General features: G+C 37.7%; 1 protein-coding gene, 1 long non-coding RNA gene and 1 pseudogene across 7 annotated transcripts in view; 2 read left to right on the top strand and 1 right to left on the bottom strand.

The window, feature by feature from the left end:
• LOC112855508 (uncharacterized) overlaps window positions 1–25128 on the bottom strand; it is a 167898-nt gene that overhangs the window by 30636 nt on the left and 112134 nt on the right. The window lies entirely within an intron of this gene.
• LOC147580344 (uncharacterized) overlaps window positions 1–25128 on the top strand; it is an 87023-nt gene that overhangs the window by 9663 nt on the left and 52232 nt on the right. The window lies entirely within an intron of this gene.
• On the top strand, window positions 7813–11221 carry LOC112855020 (centrosomal protein of 83 kDa pseudogene; annotated as a pseudogene).

Below are 25128 nucleotides of genomic sequence, written 5' to 3'. Positions count from 1 at the left end.
AATGAAAAGGCAACCAACAGAATGGGACAAGATACTTGCAAATGACATATCTGATAAACGGTTAGTATCCAAAATCCATAAAGCATTTATCAAACTCAACACCCACAAAATAAATAATCCAGTGAAGAAATGGGCAGGACATGAATAGACATTTTTTCAAAGAAGACATCCAGATGGCCAACCAACACATGAAAAGATGTTCAACATCACTCATCATCAGGGAAATACAAATCAAAACCACAGTGAGATACCAATTCACACCTGTCTGAATGGCTAAAATGGACAACTCTGGAAATAACAGATGTTGGCAAGGATGCAGAGAAAAGGGAACACTTTTACACTGGTTGGTGGAAATGCAAACTGGTGCAGCCACTCTGAAAAACAGTGTGGAGGCTCCTCAAAAAATTAAAAATAGAACTATCCTACAACCCAGCAATTTCACTACTAGGTATTTATCCAAAGGATACAGGAGTGCTGATTCATAGGGGCACATGTACCCAATGTTTATTTACAGCAGTGCTATCAACAAGAGCCAAATTATAGAAAGAGCCCAAAAGACCACTGACTGATGAATGAATAAAGATCTGTGGGTAGATATATATAATGGAGTATTACCCAGCCTTAGAAAAGAATGAAATCTTGCCATATGCAATGATGTGGAGCTAGAGAGTGTTATGCTAAGTGAATGAGTCAGTCACAGACAAAGATAAATACCATATGATTTCACACACATGTAGAATTTAAGAAACAAATTTAAATTCTTTAACAAGAATTTAAGAGCAAAGGGGAAAAAGAGGGAGAGAGAGAGACAAACCAAGAGACAGACTCTTTACTATAAAGAACCAACTGATGGTTACCAGAGGGGAGGTGGGTAAGGGAGTGGGTTACATAGGTGATGATGGGTATTAAGGAGTGCATTTGTTGTGATGAGCACTGGGTGTTGTATGTAAGTGATGAATCCCTAAATTCTACAACTGAAACTAATATTACATTGTATGTTAACTGGAATTTAAATTTAAAAAAGAAAGAAAAGCTGGGATTGAATATTAAGAATAAATAGTTCATAGAAAAGGAAATACAAATGGCTCAACCTCTTCTATCATAAGGTAAATGTGAATTAAGGCAATACTGAGATACCATTTCTCATCTATCAGATTGGTAAATGTCCAAAGTTGGATAATGCAGTCTTCTGGGAAATGAAACACTCTCTTACATAGCTGGTAGGAATGTCTATGCAAAGCAGTTTGGCAATATCTATCAAAATTACAAATGCATATACCCTTGACTAGACAAATTCTTGGAATTTAACTTGTACTCTATAAAATTACATACATATGCAGCATTATTTGCATTAGGAAAAGATGAGAAACAACCCAGATGTCTATCAACAGGGTTAAATAGACCATAGTACTCTTGTAAAATATAATACTAAGCAGTTATAATAAAGTACTCTGTGTATTGCCATGAAAAGATCTCTAAATGTATTATGAAATGTAAAAAGCAGGGGTGTCTGAGTGGCTCAGTCGGTTAAGTATCTGATTCTTGACTTCAGCTTGGGTCTCGATCTCATGGTTCATGAGTTTGAGCCCTGCACTGGGCTCTGCGTTGACAGTGCAGAGCCTGCCTGGGATTCTCTTTCTTTCTCTCTCTCTCCCTATAAATACATACATACATACATACATACATACATACATACACACATACATACAAAAAAATAAAAAAGCAAAGTAGAATACAGTGTTAAAACTTATTGAAAATAAGATTTCAGGCTGGTTTTGGCCTATATATGCATGAATATGTTAGAAGATAAACAACCAACTTTTAAAATTGGTGACTTATGAAGATTGAGTAGAAAACTGACACATCAGGGGAAGGGGTAGAAATAATAATTTGCACAGTATACCTTTTGCTTGATTTTGACCATGTGAATTTGTCACCAAAATTTTTAAATGCCAACAGATTTTGTAACCAAAACTGAAGCAATCATTAGAAATAGTTGCTAAGGAATAATCTTAGCCTGAGGTAAGACTGCACCCCAGACCTTTCATTCATATCTTTGCCAGGCAATGGTAGCCAGCTCAGAGACAAAAATGAGATTGAGCAAGTGGCCTTCCAAAACCAAGCTTCTTGTTTCAGATGGCCTCAAGGTAACAACCACCACTAAGTTCGAAGAGAAGGAATGGACTCAGAATAGAAGACATTAAGTGAAAGACATAAACTTTTTACATTTAAAAATTGTTTGAGATCGTTAGTGTGGTTACTTACACTGAACTGAGTAGACACAGAAATATCTAGAGCCTAGTAAATTTTTTAATGGATTGCATTACCAAAAAAACCTTACCTGCACAAGCCTGTTAAAATCCTCAAGCAATTCCTAGACCTCCAAATCCAAACAGCAGGCAGTATGATGAAAACTTTGCAGTCCCCAAGAATGGTGAAGGGTAGCAGAACAGTCCACCTCAAAATATACCACTTTGACAAAGGATTATTTTGAGCTGAAGGGAACTGAGAAGAAACAGATCTCTGCCTTCTCCTTCTCTACCAGGAAGAGCAGGAGAATTGTTAATCACCAGAGGCAATTCTAGACTCTTATCAACCTGGAGGTGACACCAGAGAAATCTATAGAACAAAGCTCATTAACTCATTTACCATATATATTTGCCATTAATTTTTGCCATATATTTACCTTCTCATGGAGTGCCACCCTTTAAAGGTTAAAATCCCTTTTCCTTTGTAACTTGCCACTTATCTACAAATTTATTGTTCTTTGTTCAGATGCTATATAAGCCCCCTAGTTCTAACCATACCTTTTAATTATGCATCACTGAGTACTCTCATGTGTACATAAATGGAAGCATTAATAAACCTCTATTTGTTTTTCTCTTGTTAATCTGTCTTTGTCAGTCTAACTTGCAGGGCTCCAAGCAATGAATCTAAGACAGGTAGAGGAAAAAGATGTTTTTTCCTCTCCCCTACAAGGACATACTGTGCAATGACTACCTCAGCAGTGGCCTTGGAAGAAAATTCTTAAGGAAGACAAATCCAGCAAGGCAGAGCCAGGGCTACAGAGGTCAAATGACTTGACAGCTCCTCCCAGAGGAGCTTCCAGAATGGCTAACCAAGGGATTTACTTCACTTCAGAGCAGGAGGGGTTTCACAAGTTTTGTTAGGAGAATATGATAACTACTAAGCACCAGAAACTATTACATGTTTCCTATTTTTTTCTATTTCCCTATATTTCCTAACCTCATTAGAATTATCCTATTCTCAGGCCACTGTTGTATATTTGGGTGGGGGGATAGGGATGGCTAGTAACTTTTAGTTTATAGACTGGTGGATAAGGAGCCAAATCTGGATCTTCTGGATAAAACTATAAATTACCCAGAAATATGGGCTTCAAATTGGATGGGAGCTTAGGTGGATGGTTTGTGGGAGAGACTGCAATGGACAGAATCCAATGGAACCCACTGGAAATGGCTGTTCCAGTACATGGATAACCACTGCTGTGTGAATACCAACACTTCAGAATATGAAGTGAACACAACACTTCAGAATATGACATACATACCACCTCTTGCCAATTACATGCTATCCAAAGAACACTCTAAAACTTGTTACTAGCAAGGAGTCTTCAGATCACATTATGACATCTGTGACATCCAACACTACTTAGATGCTTCAACAGTCAAAAGGAAAATACACATGAATTTCAGATGCATGTTGTGGATGCCATACAAGAATTATATTTGGTGACAATAACAGACTGATGTTCTAAAGTTCTCAGTGTCTCCATCACCAAGGATTTTGATAGTGACTTTACCATCACCCTGGATATCATGGCAGTTCAGAATGTAAGCCAAGCTTTGTAACATGTGTGAAGACTGAGCAGCTAGGTAGGAGAAGTTTTACAGTTAAAATATGTGTTGAAGAGGGGGCCAGCCTCAAAGAAGTTGACTCTTATACAATTCCTTCTAATGTTCTCACTTTTATGTTGAAATATTTCACAGATTTCATAGGTGACAAAGCTGTTTAAGCATATGAAATTTCCTGAGTTTCTTGACAAACACAGGTCCCAGATGAATACAGAACTGTTTATGCTCTGTATGGCACACTGGACATTAACTCTGTAAGTGGTATAAAATGGATAATGCCAAGGAACTAACCAATAATAGTAGCTCTGATATGAATCAACAAGTCTATGTCCTTCTTTATATCAGGAGAAGCTAACTGGAAAGAGAGAGTGGGAATCAGTCTACGCAAAGGGACACAAAAACTCTGGGTTAGTGACCAAAGATGTGAATTTACTGCAGAAGGTGCCAAACATAAAATCCTGCACCAACTTCTTCAGTTAAAAGAGTGCTATTTCTGCTTCAATTCAAAGCAATGTGGATCCTTTGAACTTACAGGAAGAATGCCATATTTCTGCTCTCTTCATTCCTTTGTAGGAATGTAGATCCGAGTTTCCCTCTGGTTTCAGTTTACTTTTGCTGATGAACTTCCTTTAACATCTTATAATGACACCTAATAATAATGAATGCTCTCAACTTTGCTTATCTGTAAAACTCTTAGAATGTGAAATATTCTGAATCTACTGATTTTTTTTTGGCCATTACTTCTTAAAATATTTTTTCTGCTCCCTTTCCTTTCTGTGATTCCTTATCACATGTATGTTGGACTTCTTGATATTGTCCCACAGGTCACCAAAGCTCTGTTCTTTAGTCTTTTTTCTCTCTGTACTTTACTTTGTAAACTTTCTATCACTGCCTTTAACATACTAATCTTGATTTGGCAGTATTTAATTGTTAAGTCAATCCAGTGGACTTTTCATTTTGATGTTATACTTTTTAACTTCTAGAAATCTATTTTCTTCTTCAGTGCAAGTTTTCCTTTTTAACATATTTATAATAATTGCTTTAAAACTCATGCTTGTTAATTCCATTATCTCTGACATTTCTGCATCTGTTTCTTTTGACTGAATTTTTAGTCATATTTTCCTGCTTCTTTATATATCCTAGTATATTCTAGTACTTTTTATTACTTTCTGAACATTATGAATATTATGTTGTTGAGTGCTGGATTTTGTTGTCTTTCAAGAGTGTTGGATTTGCTTGGGATGCAGTTAAGTTACTTGTGAATAAAATTTATCCTTTTAAGTTTTTTTGAAGCTTTTTGGAGGGTAAGCCTAGTCATTAGACCTACTTTAGCCCTACTACTAAAGAGTGGCTCAACTGAATGTCCTGGGTTGGACATTCCACTCTGGCTGGTTGGCACTTAAGCATTCCAAATCCTGCCTTAGCTCTGGGAATTGTTCAGCTTATAGCTCTCAGTAGATCCTTCCCCAGCATTGTAGATTTCCACACTATACTACATATTACACATGTGTAACACAGTATTCAGCAAGATACTCAAAAGGAATCCATATGCAGATTTTGGAATACTTTGTCTACACAGCTTCCTCTTCTCTGGTACTCTAGCCCACAAATTCCAGCCATGTCAGTCTCCCTAACTTTTGAGCTCTTTCTTATAGAGACTCTAGATTCTCGCTACATATCCCTTGCTACAGCACTAATGTTTGTTGTTGTTGTTGTTGTTGTTATTGTTTTATCAGTAGAATAACCTGGCTTAACTGAAACTCTAAACTTTGTCTCCCCAATTGTGGCAACAGCTGAAATCTCTATTCATTTTTCTTAGCCTTGGCAAGGCTGTCTGGAATTTTCCCTATGCATACAAGTTCAGGACCAACTAAAGATTTGGGCAGTTTACATACAGAAGTTGGGCTCTTGCCCTGTGGATCTCTCCAGGATGTCCCTCATCAATTTCCAGCTGTGGTGATTGCCTAGAGTTTCTATTCAGTTGTATCCACTTTCTGTGGCACTTATTAGGGCCTTATCTTAGGCAGATAGCCAAAAATTGGGAAACTCACCCAATGATATTTCCCTCTTCTAACTGTGAACTCTTTTCTGTTTCTGCTACTTTTAGTTACTCTCCAGTGCCTCTGTACAGTGTTATTTCTATTGGTGCAGAGTTTATAATTTTTATCTCTAGAGAGGAGTAGGTAAGTCTGGAATATGAGCTATTCCAGTTTTACATAAAGCAAATGGTTTTAATCAGAATCTATACTGATGATAATCAAGCATGAAAGGACCTTAGGGATGTAAAATCAAAATATTTTTTCTAAGACTGAATGGTGTGCTAGACACAAGAATCATATTCTTGAAATTCAGGGACTAGAAGGACACTTAAAGAAAAATAAGCAATTCAAGAATATGTAATACTTGTAATACACTTCAACTGTAGTTAGATTGTTATCAAATACAAGTGGGCAACTGTGAGATGCTCTGTAATACTTAGAAATGAAGGATGCAAGTTGAATTATAAAGTCAATGAATCAGACTTGAATGAAGCAAAGTTCCTTTAAACAATGGAGACTGACTGAATATGTGTTAACATATCTAAAGAAAGAGCTTGTCAATCTGAGGAGCTGTTGGTCAAGGAGAGAAAGGAAAGGCACAAAGGGGAACATTAGTAGTACCCACCTAAACACTGTCAAATATAGAGAAAGTTGTGGTCAGAAGACTTTAAGTACTACTATTACAGTTGTAGGCAAGATTGTTACTATTGTGGCCGTGAATGTATCAGACAAGTTGTAAATATAAACTCAAATTATGTAATTTTTTCTATTCTATGCTCATTAAATGTTCTAATTATAAACTTGGCCTCCATGTATGTTAGTCTACAGAGAAAAAGAATGCCTGGCCTACTGTAACTCTAGTCTGTGTCACTTATACATATTATAAATTAATACATTGGAATGCTTTAGACATTAGTCTTTGTAAACTTAGTCAATATGTATCTGCTTATGAGAAACGAGATCCCTTCACAATGTGCTTAATTAGATTAAAGCTGAGGGGAGACTTCCAGATGTGATACAATGATCACACAGTACTCTGGAAGCTATTTACTTCCTAGATATACTAACTTCATTGAGTATTTAAATCTTAATTTTTTGCTAAAGGAGTTTGAAATTCAAACCTTAATGGTATTAAAAAACTTAGCTTTGTTTTTTAATAGATCATATGTGCTTAACTACATAAGACACAGTAGAATAAAGAGACACTGCTGGCAAAAGAGGACTTTAGTGAAAGGTCAGGCAATAAGAGAGAGTCCCTGACATAAAATCTCCCTTAGATACAGCAGAGAAGAGATCCATTCACCAAACTAGAAAAAACTGCCAACATTCTATTTATAATCATTTATTCTTACAGTGACTAGTGAATTGCTAAGATCATTCATGTACATAATGACAGTACCAGATCTCGATATTATACTCATTATTATTACTATATCTGCTTGTACTGTCTTGGTAGAAATCAGACAAAATGGCTGTATCAGAATGTGAAAATAAACAGGTCCTAGAGTAAACCTCAAATATTCCCAATGAAATATGTAATGGGAACCGCATCATAAAGATCTATAAATATCAGTATTACACATATCTTCTTGATGGCCAGGATTAGCTCTATATTTGGAATTTCCATTTAACACATTTTGGTTGAGATACTTTATAAAAAGGATGAGGCAGGCATAAGACAATTATTTTAAAGGCTTTTTTCATGCCCTCCCCCCATTTGAATCCTTTCCCATTCTAATACTCCATTAGACTAAGAAAACTTAGAGATTTTTGGAAATGCTGATTTGTTATACACTTAGTGAGAGAAGGCAAATATGCAAACTAAAAATGGGCAGATGCTCCACTGGGCTTGAGGGGTATCTGAGCAGGACGTCTCAGCCCCATATTCCCAAAAAGGTGGAATGAGGCTTTTCTCAGCTGCTACTGCCCTCGCCTTCCAGAATACCTCACATTTCCCCATGAGTCAGAAGTCCAAGGATGTGCTCGACCCTCCTTTTCCTACTCCTCTTCTTCAGCCTCTGCCACAGGTGTCTGCCAGGACCTTGACAGGTGTTGTGAGCCAGGCCAGCACCTTGCCTGTGGGACCATATCCCTTAGCCCCAGTGTCTCTGGAAGGAGAGTTGAGTGGGTCCCAATGGTTGGAGATGTAGAGGTGTCCCCCAGTGGCAAGTTTGGCCACAACACCAGTCATTGTTTTATGCACTCACATTGCAAGGACTGTGTATGTGAGTCGGTATGATTTGGCATCCTGAGATTCTTTCTTAGCAAGTAAGTAGAAAAAACTCTTAGAAAAAAAATAAGACAATAAGGAAGCTAGAACTTATTTTTACATGGCTATCAGCTCACTTACCAATATGGACACTTTTCCCACAGTTTTTTCCTCCTAGCGGAGAAAGTAGGTTGACAAGTTCTCAGTCTGAGTTCCAAAAAATGTTAATTAATGAAAGATTACAATGTAAACATCATAAAACTATCTGACTCTGAAAGTTGAACACACAGGGTTGCAAGATGAATACATAAAGTCACAAAATGAATTCAAGCGCCTGTTAAATGAAAAGCAAACTCACCAAGAAAAATTTCAGCTGCTGCTTAAAGAGCTAAGAGGGAAATTAGTAGAGAAAACTAAAGACTTGGAAGAATGACAATGCAAGTGTTAACTTCACAGAAGTTGGAGTTGTTACAAGCCCAAACAATTAGAATTAGAAACCTCAATGAGAGAGCATTTTAGGAATCTGGGTGAAGAAGTGGAAAGTATAGAAGTGAATACAATAAGCTTTACTATGAACATATATTTTTCTTTTTTTTAAATTTTTTTTTTCAACGTTTATTTATTTTGGGGACAGAGAGAGACAGAGCATGAACGGGGGAGGGGCAGAGAGAGAGGGAGACACAGAATTGGAAACAGGCTCCAGGCTCTGAGCCATCAGCCCAGAGCCTGACGCGGGGCTCGAACTCACGGACCGTGAGATCGTGACCTGGCTGAAGTCGGACGCTTAACCGACTGCGCCACCCAGGCGCCCCTGAACATACATTTTTCAAATCAGCATTTGAACACCAGAAAGAATTTTCACATATTTTAGAAGAAAAAATAAAATATGGGGGTGCCTGGGTGGCTCAGTCAGTTGAGCATCTGACTCTTGATTTTGGCTCAGGTCATGATCTCACAGTTTGTGGGTTCAAGCCCCTCACTGGGCTCTGTGCTGGCAATGTAGAGCTTGCCTGGGATTCTTTCTCCCTCTCTGCCCCTGCCCCTCTCACATTCTCAATCTCTCCCTCTCAAAATAAATAATTTAAAAAAGAAGAAGAAAAAAATAAAATATAAATCAAAGACTGCAAGGCTGGAGAAAGATAAAGAAGAACTATTATAACCAACTTGTTGATCTCACAAGAGACAGCCAATGAATGGGGAGCAACTTGTTTGAGGATAGTCTACTTGTGTTAGCAATCACAAGGTGTAGAAGCTGAAGTAGCAGAATTAAGGGGTAAAAAAGAGAATTCTGGTGCTCAGGTAAAAAATGTCCAAAGAATTCAGGTGCGGCAGTTGACTGAGATGCAGGATACAGTCATATCCCCTGAGGCTGAAAAACAGCTAAACTACAGGCTGAATGCTTGGAGAGAGAGTTACAGTCAAACAATAAACAAAACACTCTTTTAATCAGTAAAGTGCATAGACTTGAACAGGAAATAAATACAATGACCAGTAAAGCAAAAGAACTTAAATATTCAAACAAATTTGAAATAAGAGACTTCAAACTGGAGGCATCAAGAGCTAAGAGTGAACTAGAAAGAGAAAGGAATAACATTTAAACTAAACTAAATGGTCAGACAATGAAATTCTCAATTCAGTTGTTGAACACCACAAAGAGCTCCTAATAGAAAAGGATCACAAATGAATACATAAAGCACAAGCTGCAAAGGAAAAACGTTATCAAAAACTTCTGGTATGACAAGATGAAAAGCAAGAACTAGAGAACAAATTAGTGGATTTAGAGAAAATGAAAGTGGAACATGATGTCTGAAGGCAATCTGAAAAGGATCAGTGTGAAGAGAAATTGCAAGCTTCACAGATAGCAGAAGAGCCAGCTGGAAGGGAACTACAGAGCATCAGGTTAAAACTTCAACAACAAATTGTGAATACTGAAAATGCAGAAGAAGAAAAAAAATGAAAATTCTGACTGAAACAGTAAATCTAGTAGTTAGCAGATCCAGGTGACCTTGCTTGCATACTCAGAGAATAAGTTGCTGAATTCAAACAAATACTGAAGGAAATGGTGGAGAGGTTAAACCAGGAATGCTGAAATTTAAGAAGCCAAGTTGAAAACCACAACTAGAAGTTGAAAATCAGACAGTGGAAGAGAAACAGATATAAGGGTTGGAAGTAAAGCATATGCTTCAGGAATATATCACTGACAGAGAAGAAAAGTATAATCAAGCTAGAGAAAACCTGCAGCAAGCTGCAATTGCCCAGAAAAGAGAAAATCTCTTCATGGAAACAAAGGAGAACACAGAACTCTTAGAGACAAAGAGAGAAGAACTAGAAACAGAAAATCAAGTGTTAAATAGACAAATGTTCCATCTGAAGAATATGCAAAGCTTCAAAAAAGACTAAAGGATTTACAGAGAAGACGTAATGAAAACTGAAGTTTGATTCTGGTTCCTAACATTATCTCCAACAGGATCCATCAAGCCTGTTAGCTTCCAGTCATCAACCATCTATCCTTTCCTCCTCATATGCAGGAGGAAAAGATCAAAGGGAACTCTCTACTTCATGAAAGCCTGGAAGAACTAGAAACAACACAAAGAAAACAACTACTGGAATTTGGATCTCCTGAAAATTTTTCTTGGAGAAAAGGCAGATCAAAGGGATGAAATCAGTGTGATTCAGTAAAGCTTGAAGTTTTAATGTATGTGGCATTTAGATCCTTTATTATTGTTTCCCAAAACATTTGAATGTGCCTCAAGAAGAGGTACCAGCTACAGGTTATATTGCATCGATGTCAGGTTTTAGGATTATACTAATGAAAACTGAAGCATTAAAACAGCTCCAGAGATATTCAGAATATTTACTGACAATAGTTTGAGAATGCTTTAAAAAAAAAAAAGAATAAATGAAAGGAATTAGGGAATTGAGTTTTAAAATTATTTTATTAATTTTACTTTGTTGAGGGACACCTGGGTTGCTCAGTAGGTTAAGCATCTGACTTTTGATCTCGGCTCAGGTCATGATCTCATGGTTCATGGGTTCAAGCCCCACAACAGGCTCTGCACTGACAAGCATGGAGTCTGCTTGGGATTCTCGCTCTTCCTCTCTCTGCCCCTCCACTTACTTACTTATTTTCTTTCTTTCTCTCTCTCTCTTTCTTTCTTTCATGTTGATTTCCCTCTTCCTCATTCAGACTCTTGGCATTAACAGGGTCAGTAAATATTTTGTGGTTTAATATATACAAGTTGTAAACCTCTAGTTCTTGAGAAAATGTAACAGTTTAAAAGTCAGCATTAGAAAACAAAACTGAAAGGTACATACTCATTAAAAAATGCTACTGTTCTAAAAGCAGTAAACTAAAATCTCTTCAAATAAAGAGATTAATAAATATTTTTCTATCTTAAAAAGGGTAAAAAATGATTCAATAACATCTCAGTAGAAAATTACAAATAACTTTTTTTTTATGAGAGAGAGAGAGAGAGTATGTGAGCAGGGGAGAGGAGCAGAGGGAGAGAAAATCAAGCAGGCTGTACACTTAGCACAGAGCCTGTGACAGGGCTGGATACCATGACCTTAGCCTAAATCAAGAGTCCAACTCTCAAACGACTGAGCCATGCAAGCGTCCCACAAATAACTTTTTTATTTATCAGCTCCTAATTTTCCCTAACATGAGAAAATTTTAATTTTTTCTAGTAATTAAACTTAATATTTTCAAATCACTAATATATTGCAAAGATCTTTTCTTCATAGAATATATATGGTAAGATATGGTATATCTTACCATAGCTTTGTTTGCTTGGTGTTAAATATCCCTATTTTTTAGTGATAAAATTGTATTCTTTTTTATCCTGGTTTTTCTCCTCAAAAATTTGCTCAACAAATATTTTTATTTCAGTATTTTATCCCAGAACCTATACCGGATGCAGGCAATTCAAAGACATAAGAGGATGGGTCTGTCCCAAGAAGCTTATATTCTGTTAAAGAGTAGCAGATACAGATACATAAATCACTAAATGAAATAAAGAGCTATAAGACAGAAATGTATCTGAGTATAATGTAGACTTATAATAGTCAACCAAATTAATATTAGCTGTCATTTAAGGCAAACCCTCAAATATTGGTGGTTTAATACAATAAAAGTTTATTTCTGGCTTATAGTATAGTCTAATGCCCAATAATGGTCAGGCAGCCCTTCTCCATCTCCTGAATCTGCTACCCAGAAAACGGCCTCCAACATCACTGAGGCAGGAAATAAAACAGGCTAGAGTTTTTCTGGATGGTTTACAACCCTTTTGCTCATAATCACATTGTCCCAGAACCCAATCACAAAGCACAACCTAACTGAAAGTTAGGCTGGGAAAAGTAGAGGATCACATAGATATTTATGGAACACTAATAGCCTCTGACAAAGGGTGTTAGATGGAGAATGGTTAAGTCTACCTAGAAAAGCTTCATGGAAATATAACGCTCAACCTTAGAGACTCTTAACGATAGAGAACAAACTGAGGGTTGAGATGGAGGGAGGTGGGTGGGGGACAGACTAAATGGGTGATAAGGAGGGCATTTGTTATGATAAGCACTAGGTGTTATATGTAAGTGATGAATCACTAAATTCTACTCCTGAAATCAAAATTATACTATATGTTAACTAACTAGAATTTAAATAAAAAATTGAAGAAAAAAAAAAGGGCACCTGGGGTGGCTCAATGGGTTGAACATCCAACTCTTGATTTCGGCTCAGGTCATGATCCCAGGGTCATGGGATCAAGACCTGCAATGGGCTCTGCACTGAGCATGGACCCTGCTTAGGATTCTCTCTCTTTCCCTCTCTCTCTGCCCCTAACCCCACTCATGTGCACTCTCTCTGAAAAAAAAAATTTTTTTTTTAAAGAAAATTCTTTATGTACAAAACTGTTCATTCATTCCACAAATATATGTTGATGGCTCATTATGTGCCAAAAACATCTGTAAGCAACTTAATAAGATATAAATGCAGACATTAAAATAATCACCGTGAAGAATATGTTATAAACATTTATGAGATAGTGTTAAAGGAAAAAAATTGACTACACTATTGTATCTCTTCTGGTTAAAAACAATTGGTAATGAAGCACAGTGTAAGAAATGAAATGATTTGAAAAGTTATGGTAATTTGGTATGGGGATTAAAGTAAATTTCTAATTAGAAAGTTTTCAATAAAAAAGATTTAATGAAACAGAAAACAGATATGTAATTGAGAAAAATCAACAAGACCTAGTTGATTTTGAAAAGATTAATCACTTCTAGAGTGATTAATCAAGAAAAAAGAAAGAAAACATAAAGAAGACATAAAGAAAACATAAAAAAGAAAACATAATTAGGAATTAAAAGGTGACCACCACCACAGATTTTATATAAATTAAAAAGATATTAAAGGAATAATATAAACATTCTGCCAATACATTTTGACATCTTATAAAATTGAAAAATTCCTTAAACACAACTTACCAATACTAGCACTCAAATAAATAAGAAAACTAAATTTTCCTATTTCTGTTAAAGATACTAAATATACCATTTTAAACTGTCTCAGATGGGAGGCAAACCATAAGAGACTATTAAATACAAAGAACAAACTGAAGGCTGCTGGAGCGGTGTTGGGTGGGGGGATGGTCTAAATGAGTGATGGGTACTAGGGAGGGTACTTGTGATGAGCACTGGGTGTTATATGTAAGTGATGAATCACTAAATTCTACTCCTGAAACCATTATTACACTATATGGTAACTAACTTGGATTTAAATTAAAAAAAATTTTTTTTAAACATATAACTGTCTCAAAAAGAAAATGCCATTTTCAGATGGTCTCACCATAATTCTTGTAAGCATTTAACAAACAATACCAATTTCACACAGATTCTGTCAAGAGAATAGAGAGAAAAAAGGGTACACTGTCAAATTCATTTTATAAGACTGGCATAATCTTGATACCAAAATCTAGTAAGGGTATTAGAAGAAAAGGAAATTACCAATATACTCTTGAATGAATGTGTAAAAATCGCAAACAAAATACTTGAAAATCAAGTTCAGCAATACATAAAAAGAATAAATAAATAAGGTTTATCTCAGGAGTACAAGGTTGGTTAAACATTTAAAAAACAATGCTTATTTGCAGCCATGATGGAAGAATAGATACTAAATTTACCCTCCTATCTTAACTGAAAAATAAAGACAAAAATATGAAACGATCTTGGACAACAGGTACCAGAGAACTATGATCCTTGAGAGAGAGTAATAAATGAGGTAATAAACTCTATGATCACCATAGTTTACTGGCTAGAGTGTTTCCAGGGCACAGCACAGGGAAGGATATCCAGGTAGAAACAGAGGTTTTCCTGATTTAAGAAGAGAATCTGAAGAGGCCAATGCAGTTAGAATTTACATGGCAGAATACCAGACAGAGTACTGCCCAGAGAGAGAAAAGTCCTCATATCTGCACAGGATTCCACTTAAGCCTTCAACTGAATACAGATAGCAAATACATGTTAGGAAATCAATCAATATTGGAGGAGAAAAAACACCGGAAAAAAGCAGGTAAAGAAAAATTCATGATCTTCATACAGGGGTAGAACAGTTCATGCCCCTGATAGCCAGATTAGAAAGCTGGTAAAACATGGATATCAGGTAAAGTATTCAGAATGATACTGGGTATTCAGTAGTGGGTTATTATAAATAATGTCTAAATTAAATATTTCTCTAGTCTCACCTAACAAAGTTTAAAAGAAAAGCTAAAGAATCACAAGATTTTCAAGTAAATCAACAAAGTCCTAGAAAGAAAGCTCAAAATTACTCAAATACAAAACAACTTGGCACCCAACAGTATAAAATTTACAAAGACTGGTAACCAATAAAAAATTACCAGGCCTGCAAAAAAGGCAGGAAAATATGACCCATAATAAGGAGAAAAATTAATCAATAGAAACAGAATAGAATTAGTGAACAAGGATATTAAAACAGCTATTATAAAAATATCACATATGTCCATAAAGGTAGAAAGTATGAGCATGTTAAGGAGATCTATAGAATAAATATTTTTCATGTTATAAATCTCTTTAAGAGCTAATTTCTGTTTATGCAAGATATTATAACAATGTATTGTGTTGGTTTATAACATATGGTGACCTAAAGTACACATCAATGATAGTAGAACGACCAAAAGTGGGGAAATATAGGTATACTTTTGAAAGGTTATTATAGAAGGTGTGGGAGGGGATGCTGAGTAGGGTGGGATGGGAGGGCTCCTGGATTATAAATAAATAAATACATAAATATAAATAAATAAACAAATGTTTTAAAAAAGAAAGTTTCTTATAATTGAGGTGGTATAGTATTAACTGAAAGTAGATTATAAGGTATATATATTTTTTTAATTTATATATTTATTTTGAGAGAGAGCAAGTGGGGGAGGGGCAGAGAAAGAGGGAAAGAGAGAATCCCAAGCAGGCTCCATGCTGTCAGCCTCTGGAATCTGATGCATGGCTTGATCCCACAAACCATGAGACCATGACCTGAGCTGAAATCAAGAGTCAGACACTTAGCCAACTGAACCACCCAGGCACCCCTATGATAAGATATATTCTAAAACCCACAAGCAACCACCAAAAACAAACAAACAAAAAAACACAAAGTGAAGCGATTGTAGCTAATACAAAGGCAATTAAACGAAATCATAAAAACACTCCATCTAAAAGAAGGCAGGAAAAAAGAAAAGGGGAACAAAGAACAGAGGGGACTAGTTAAAAAAACAACAAGACAACAGATTTTAAACCTAATTGTATCACTGTTTACATTAAATGTAAATAGTCTAAACACTAATTAAAAGGCAGGTTGCCAGATTGGATTTAAAAACTCAATTGCAGAGAGGGAGGGGCCCACATGGCAGAGAAGTAAGGGGATCCATACTTCCTGAGTCTCTCAAACAAAGAAGTGCTGAAGCCAAAGGACTTTGAACCCCAAAAATCTGGGAGGAAAAGAAACTGAATCTACTAGGAAGAAAATGAGACAACTTGAGAGACCATAGGTGGGTGATTACAAACTGGGGGAGATAAAATGGGCTGCATAGGCATGAAGGGGAGGGATCCCTTTCTGCAGAGAGACAAAGGGAAGAGAAAGAGTGGCTGGGGACGTGTAGGACTGTATCTGGACAAGAGAAAAACCTAGGACTGGGACTGAGAGGGATCCCATCTCTAACTGTGGGGCTTTCTTCAGACTGGGGCTGGCTCCCTGTTCACATACCTGGGGAGGAGGCGAGCCAGCCCTGGGTCCGGTGGTAGATCAGGGGCGCAGTCTGCAGTAGGTGAAAGTGGTCCTCTCCTTGGAGGGCTGTGTGACAGGACAAAGCCTGCCTGTGTATGCCACTCCAGGCCCCCAGGCTCGGTGGCTAGGTCAAGGGTGCAGTCTGCAGTAGGAGAAAGCAGCCCCCTCCCTGGAGTGCTATGGGAAAGGACAAAGCCTGCCTGCCTCCACTACCCCGGGCTCGGCGGTGAGGTCAGCAGCCCACTCCTCAGCAGGAAGAGGCGGTTCTCCCTGAAGTGCTGCAGCACAGCCAAAGCCAGCCGGGACTACATACCAGGCCGCACAGAAAGGTGCTTCCCCAGTGCCAGAGCACATGGAGTGGGTCTTTGAATCCTAGCCAAGCACAGGGTCAGGGGAGTTAGCAGAGTGAGGACTGCTCTGTCTACGCCCATGGCACAGTGAGGATGACTCAAACGGAGTCCACTGGGTCTGGGTCTGTGGAGAAGAGACTGGGAGATCTCCATTCCCCACTGCTCACCCACCAAGGCAAGGCTACCGTGATTGGCCCACAGTGGAGGGCCAACAGGCAGGGCCCACAGTGGAGGCGGGACCAGCCTACACCAAACCAGGCCCCTTGGAACCCGGTAACCGTGTATCTACGGGAGCTGGACAGACCCTGTGAACAGCTCCTCCAGACCAATGCTGCAACATTGGCTGGATTAATTCTAGGTCAATTCTGGATATATAGATATATTCTCCCTGCCATTTCTGCTCCTTATCTCTTCCCTTCTCTAGGCTGGTTACTCTGGTTATTGGTTTGTCTAAACAGATGTATTTAATCCATTCTCTTGATACATGTTCCACACCTCCTCTTTACATTCCTTTCTCTCTCTCTGGAATAATCAAGCCATATAGTTTCTCTGGGTAACTTTATCTTCATTCTTTTCCCCCACCTCCTTCCTTATTTTCCTCTCTTTCTTTCTGGATTAAGCCTTTTAGTCTCTCTGCCTAATCAATGTTTATTTTTTCTCTGTCCCCCTCCCCAGCTCCAGTCATTTCTCTTTGTATGTGCTCTTCCATCAGCACGCCTCCACCCTGTTCTTTACTTGTAGCTGGAGTTTTGGTTTTTTGATTGTTTTTAGTTTTTTGTCTTTTGTTTTTGTTTATTTGTTTGTTTTGCTTATGTGTTTGTATGTTTTTGTCTCCTGTTTGTCTGTTTGTTTTCCTTTACAGGACTACTCCAAGGAACAAATCAAAGCACACCTGGGGGAGGGTCCAAAAATCACTACTAGTAGGGAAATAAAACAAGCAAAGTCACAACAACAGAGAACAAGTAACACTCCAAAAAACACCTCCTGAAGGTCCAGGCCCTGGACAGTGTATGACCCTTCTTTAATATAGCAGTGCTTGCAGATGCAGAGCACACATCAAGCTTTTAAAACACATAAGGGACAGAAAACTAGCCAAAATTATGAAACAGAAGAATTCTCATAAAACAATTTCCAGGAGAAGTGACAGCTACAGAATTCATCAAAACTGATTTAAGCAATATAACTGAACAAGAATTTAGAATAATAGTCATAAAATTAATTTTTGGGCTTGAAAAATGATAGAGGACAGCAAAGAATGTACTGCTACAGAGATCAAAGGACTAAAAAAAAAGTCATGATGAATTTAAAAATGCTATAAGTGAGGTGCAAAATAAAATGGAGGCGGCCACAGTATGGATTGAAGAGGCAGAGAGGAGAATAGGTGAATTAGAAGATAAAATTATGGAAAAAAAGGAGGCTGAGAAAAAGAGATAAAAAAATCAAGGAGTACAAGGGGAGAATTAGAGAACTAAGTGATGCAATCAAATGGAACAATATCCATATCATAGAAATTCCAGAAGAAGAGAGAGAAAGGGGCTGAAAGTGTACTTGAACAAATCACAAACATAAGCAACCTTATTGATAAGAATGTGGTAACTGCAGGGGACTTTAATACTCCACTTACAACAATGGATAGATCATCTAGACAGAATCAGTAAAGAAACAATGGCCCTGAATGATACATTGGACCAGATGGACTTGACAGATATATTTAGAACTCTGAATCCCAAAGCAACAGAATATACTCTCTTCTCGAGTGCACATGGAACATTCTCCAAGACAGAAAACCTCCATAAGTATGGAGGGTAAAGAACACCCTACTAAAGAATGAATGGGTAATTAGAGAAGAAATTTAAAGATATATGGAAGCAAATGAAAATGAAATTACAACAACCCAAACCCTTTGGGATGCAGCAAAGGCAGTCCTGAGAGGAAAATACATTGCAATCAGGCCTATCTCAAGAAACAAGAAAAATCCCAAATACAAAACCTAACAGCACACATAAGGAACTAGAAGCAGAACAGCAAAGAAACCCCGAACCCAGCAGAAGAAGAGAAATAATAAAGATCAGAGCAGAAATAAACAATATAGAATCCAAAACACTAGTAGAACAGCTCAATGAAACCAAGAATTGGTTTTTTGAAAAAAGAAACAAAACCGGGGCGCCTGGGTGGCGCAGTCGGTTAAGCGTCCGACTTCAGCCAGGTCACGATCTCACGGTCCGTGAGTTCGAGCCCCGCGTCGGGCTCTGGGCTGATGGCTCAGAGCCTGGAGCCTGTTTCCGATTCTGTGTCTCCCTCTCTCTCTGCCCCTCGCCCGTTCATGCTCTGTCTCTCTCTGTCCCAAAAATAAATAAATGTTGAAAAAAAATATATTAAAAAAAAAAAAGAATCATATGATCCTGTCAATCGATGCAGAAAAGGCATTTGACAAAATTCAGCACCCTTTCTTAATAAAAACCCTCAAGAAAGCCGGGATAGAAGGAACATACTTAAAGATCATAAAAGCCATTTATGAAAAGCCCACAGCTAACATCATTCTCAATGAGGAAAAACTGAGAGCTTTTTCCCTGAGATCAGGAACACGACAGGGATGTCCACTCTCACCGCTGTTGTTTAACATAGTGTTGGAAGTGCTAGCATCAGCAATCAGACAACAAAAGGAAATCAAAGGCATCAAAATTGGCAAAGATGAAGTCAAGCTTTCACTTTTTGCAGATGACATGATATTATATATGGAAAATCCGACAGACTCCACCAAAAGTCTGATAGAACAGATACATGAATTCAGCAAAGTTGCAGGATACAAAATCAATGTACAGAAATCAGCTGCATTCTTATATACTAATAATGAAGCAACAGAAAGACAAATAAAGAAACGATCCCATTCACAATTGCACCAAGAAGCATAAAATACCTAGGAATAAACCTGACCAAAGATGTACAAGATCTGCATGCTGAAAACTATAGAAACCTTATGAAGGAAATTGAAGAAGATATAAAGAAATGGAAAAACATTCCGTGCTCACAGGTTGGAAGAATAAATATTGTTAAAATGTCAATACTACCCAAAGCTATCTACACATTCAATGCAATCCCAATCAAAATTGCACCAGCATTCTTCTCAAAGCTAGAACAAGCAATTCTAAAATTTGTATAGAACCACAAAAGGCCCTGAATAGACAAGGTAATTTTGAAGAAGACCAAAGCAGGAGGCATCACAATCCCAGACTTTAGCCTCTACTACAAAGCTGTCATCAAGACAGCATGGTATTGGCACAAAAACAGACATATAGACCAATGGAATAGAATAGAAACCCCAGAACTAGACCCACAAACGTATGGCCAACTAATCTTTGACAAAGCAGGAAAGAATATCCTATGGAAAAAAGACAGCCTTTTAACAAATGGTGCTGGGAGAACTTGACAGCAACATGCAGAAGAATGAAACTACACCACTTTCTTACACCATACACAAAAATAAACTCAAAATGGATGAAGGACCTGAATGTGAGACAGGAAACCATCAAAACCCTAGAGGAGAAAGCAGGAAAAAGACCTCTCTGACCTCAGCCACAGCAATTTCTTACTTGACACATCCCCAAAGGCAAGGGAATTAAAAGCAAAAATGAACTCTTGGGATCTCATGAAGATAAAAAAGCTTCTGCACAGCAAAGGAAACAATCAACAAAACTAAAAGGCAACCAATGGAATGGGAAAAGATATTTGCAAATGACATATCGGACAAAGGGCTAGTATCCAAAATCTATAAAGAGCTCACCAAACTCCACACCCAAAAAACAAATAATCCAGTGAAGAAATGGGCGGAAAACATGAATAGACACTTCTCTAAAGAAGACATCCAGATGGCCAACAAGCACATGAAAAGATGCTCAACATCACTCCTCATCAGGGAAATACAAATCAAAACCAGTCAGATATCACCTCACGCCAGTCAGAGTGGCCAAAATGAACAAATCAGGAGACTATAGATGCTGGAGAGGATGTGGAGAAACGGGAACCCTCTTGCACTGTTGGTGGGAATACAAACTGGTGCAGCCACTCTGGAAAACAGTGTGGAGGTTCCTGAAAAAATTAAAAATAGACTTACCCTATGACCCAGCAGTAGCACTGCTAGGAATTTACCCAAGGGATACAGGAGTACTGATGCATAGGGGCACTTGTACCCCAATGTTTATAGCAGCACTCTCAACAATAGCCAAGTTGTGGAAAGAGCCTAAATGTCCATCAACTGATGAATGGATAAAGAAATTGTGGTTTATATACACAATGGAATACTACTTGGCAATGAGAAAGAATGAAATATGGCCCTTTGTAGCAACGAGGATGGAACTGGAGAGTGTGATGCTAAGTGAAATAAGCCATACAGAGAAAGACAGATACCATATGTTTTCACTCATATGTGGATCCTGAGAAATTTAACAGAAACCCATGGGGGAGGGGAAGGAAAAAAAAAAAAAAAGAAAAAGAGGTTAGAGTGGAAGAGAGCCAAAGCATAAGAGACTCTTAAAAACTGAGAACAAACTGAGGGTTGATGGGGGGTGGGGGAAAGGGTAGGTGATGGGCATTGAAGAGGGCATCTTTTGGGATGAGCACTGGGTGTTGTATGGAAACCAATTTAACAATAAATTTCATATATTAAAAAAAATTGGCAAAGATGAAGTCAAACTTTCACTTTTCACAGATGACATGATACTCTACATGGAAAACCCAACAGATCCCACCAAAAGTTTCCTAGAACCGATACATGAATTCAGCAAAGTTGCAGGATACAAAATCAATGTACAGAAATCGGATGCATTTTTATACACCAATAATGAAGCAACAGAAAGAGAAATAAACTGATCCCATTCACAATTGCACCAAGAACCATAAAATACCTAGGAATAAACCTAACCAAAAATGTAAAAGATCTGTATGCTGAAAACTATAGCAAGCTTATGAAGGAAATTGAGGAAGACACAAAAAAATGGAAAAACATTCTGTGCTCATGGATTGGAAGAATAAATATTGTTAAAATGTCAATACTATGCAAAGCTGTCTACACATTCAATGCAATCCCAATCAAAATTGTACCAGCATTCTTCTCGAAGTTCGAACAAACAATCCTAAAATTTGTATGGAACCACAAAAGACCCCAAATAGCCAAAGTAATATTGAGGAAGAAAACCAAAGCAGGAGGTATCACAATCCCAGACTTTAGCCTCTACTACAAAGCTATAATCATCAAGACAGCCTGGTATTGACACAAAAACAGACACATAGGCCAATGTTATAGAATAGAGACCTCAGAATTGGACCCACAAATATATGGCCAACTAATCTTTGACAAAGCAAGAAAGAGTATCCAGTGGAAAAAATACAGTCTCGGGGCGCCTGGGTGGCACAGTCGGTTAAGCGTCTGACTTCAGCCAGGTCACGATCTCGCGGTCCGTGAGTTCGAGCCCCGCATCAGGCTCTGGGCTGATGGCTCAGAGCCTGGAGCCTGTTTCCAATTCTGTGTCTCCCTCTCTCTCTGCCCCTCCCCCGTTCATGCTCTGTCTCTCTCTGTCCCAAAAAAAATAAATAAACGTTGAAAAAAAAAATTAAAAAAAAAAAAAAACAGAAAAAATACAGTCTCTTTAACAAATGGTGCTGGGAGAACTGGACAGCAACATGCAGAAGAATGAAACTACACCACTTTCTTACACCACACACAAAAATAAACTCAAAATGGATGAAGGATCTGAATGTGAGACAGGAAACCATCAAAACCCTAGAGGAGAAAGCAGGAAAAAATCTCTGTGACCTCAGCTGCAGCAATTTCCTACTTGACACATCTCCAAAGGCAAGGGAATTAAAAGCAAAAATGAACTATTGGGATCTCATGAAGATAAAAAGCTTCTGCACAGCAAAGGAAACAAACAACAAAACTAAAAGGCAACCAACGGAATGGGAAAAGATATTTTAAATGACATATCGGATAAAGGGCTAGTATCCAAAATCTATAAAGAACTCAGCAAACTCCACACCCAAAAAACAAATAATCCAGTGAAGAAATGGGCAGAAGACATGAATAGACACTTTTCTGAAGAAGACATCCAGATGGCCAACAGGCACGTGAAAAGATGCTCAACGTTGCTCCTCATCAGGGAAATACAAATCAAAACCACACTGAGATACCACTTCACGCCAGTCAGAGTGGCTAAAATGAACAACTCAGGAAACTACAGATGCTGGAGAGGATGTGAAGAAACAGGAACGCTCTTGCACTGTTGGTGGGAATGCAGACTGGTGCAGCCACTCTGGAAAACAGTGTGGAGGTTCCTGAAAAAAATAAAAATAGACCTACCCTATGACCCAGCAGTAGCACTGCTAGGAATTTACCCAAGAGATACAGGAGTGCTGATGCATAGGTGCACGTGTACCCCAATGTTTATAGCAGCACTTTCAACAATAGCCAAAGTATGGAAAGGGCCTAAATGTCCATCAATCGATGAATGGATAAAGAAGATGTGGTTTATAAATACAATGAAATACTACTTGGCAATGAGAAAGAATGAAATCTGGCCATTTGCAGCAACGTGGATGGAACTGGAGGGTATTATGCTAAGTGAAATAAGTCAGGCAGAGAAAGACAGATACCATATGCTTTCACTCATATGTGGATCCTGAGAAACTTAACAGAAGACCATGGGGAAGGGGAAAGGGAAGAAAAAAGTTACAGAGTGGGAGGGAGGCAAATTCTAAGAGACTCTTAAATACTGAGAACAAAGTGAGGGTTGATGGGGGTGGGGGGTGAGGGGAAAGTGGGTGATGGGCATTGAGGAGGGCACCTGTTGGGATGAGCACTGGGTGTTGTATGGAAACCAATTTGACAAATTATATTTAATAAAAATAAATAAATAAATAATAAAATAAAATAAAAACTCAATTATATGCTGTCAATTAAGAAACCTATTCAGGGCACCTGGGTGGCTCAGTCAGTTGGGCAGCCAACTTTGGCTCAGGTCATGATCTCACATTCCGTGAGTCCGTGAGTTAGAGTCCCATGTTGAGCTCTGTGCTGACAGCTCAGAGACTGAATGAAGTCTGCTTCAAGTTCTGTGTATCCCTTTCTCTCTCTCACCTCTGTCAATCACATTTTGTCTCTCTGTCTCAAAATTAAATTAAAAAAACAATCTTAAAAAGAAACCTATTCAAAATATAAAGACATAAATAGGTTTAAACTAAAAGGATGGAAAATGATTTACCATGCTAAAACTAATGGGAAGAAAGCTGGAATACCTATATTAATGTCAGACAAAGTAGCTTTCAGAGCCAAATAACATTATTAGGGAAAGAGAGAGTCATTTCATAAGGATCAAGGGGCCAATTCATCAAGAGAACATAACAATCCTAAGTTGTTTTTGCACCTAATAGCAAAGCTTCAAGACACCTGAAATATAAACCACAAGGAGAAATGACAAATAGTCAAATCTACAACTATAGTTTTAAATATCAATAGAATAGACAGAAAATCCATAGGAATACAGGAGATCTGAACCACACTATTAACCAAGTTGATCTAATTGGACATTCCACTCATTAAAATCAGAGTATATGTATTTTTCAAGTACTTTTTAAGTACTTTTCAGAGTATATGTATTTCAGAATACATGGAACATTTACCAAGCTAGACCATAAAACAAATGTCAATGTCTGATTGACAAATGTCTGATCCATAAAACAAATGTCAATAAATTTAAAGGAATTCAAATCCTACAAAGTATATAATGTGAATACAATAGCATTAAAGAATAAAAAGTATTTGAAAAATTCCAAAATCTCTTGAAACTAAACAACACGTTTGAATAATCTAGGAGTCAAAGAAGAAATCACAAGGGAAATTAGAAAGTAATTGGAACTTAATGGAAATGTAAACACAACATGTCTAAAATAATGGGATGTAACTAAAACAGTGCTTTTAGAAAATTTATAGCACTAGATTTTTTTTTTTAGGAAAGAAAAAGTTCTCAAATCAATGACCTATGTTTTTATCTTAAGAGAACTGAGGGGTGCCTGGGTGTCTCAGTTACTTGAGAGTCCAATCCTTGATTTCGGTTCAGGTCATGATCCCAAGGTCATGGGATTGAGTCCTGCATTGGGGGCTGAGCATAGAGTCTGCTTAAGATTCTCTCTCTCTCTCTCTCTCTCTCTCTCTCTCTCTCTCCTTCTCTCTCCTTCCCTGTGCCCCTCTCCCCAACTTATGAGCTCTTTCTCTCTCTCAAATAAAAAAATTAAAAATTAAAAAAATACAAAAATAAACTTGAATAAAAGGGTAAATTAAACCCAAATTAAACTGAAGAAAGGAAATATAGAAAAACAAAAA

Source organism: Puma concolor, chromosome B3 (assembly GCF_028749965.1).
Source record: "Puma concolor isolate L17-30 chromosome B3, mPumCon1.1.hap2, whole genome shotgun sequence".
Classification (NCBI taxonomy): Eukaryota; Metazoa; Chordata; class Mammalia; order Carnivora; family Felidae; genus Puma; species Puma concolor.
Note: the sequence above shows the minus strand (reverse complement) of the source record. Positions and strands in the feature narration are given on the sequence as shown.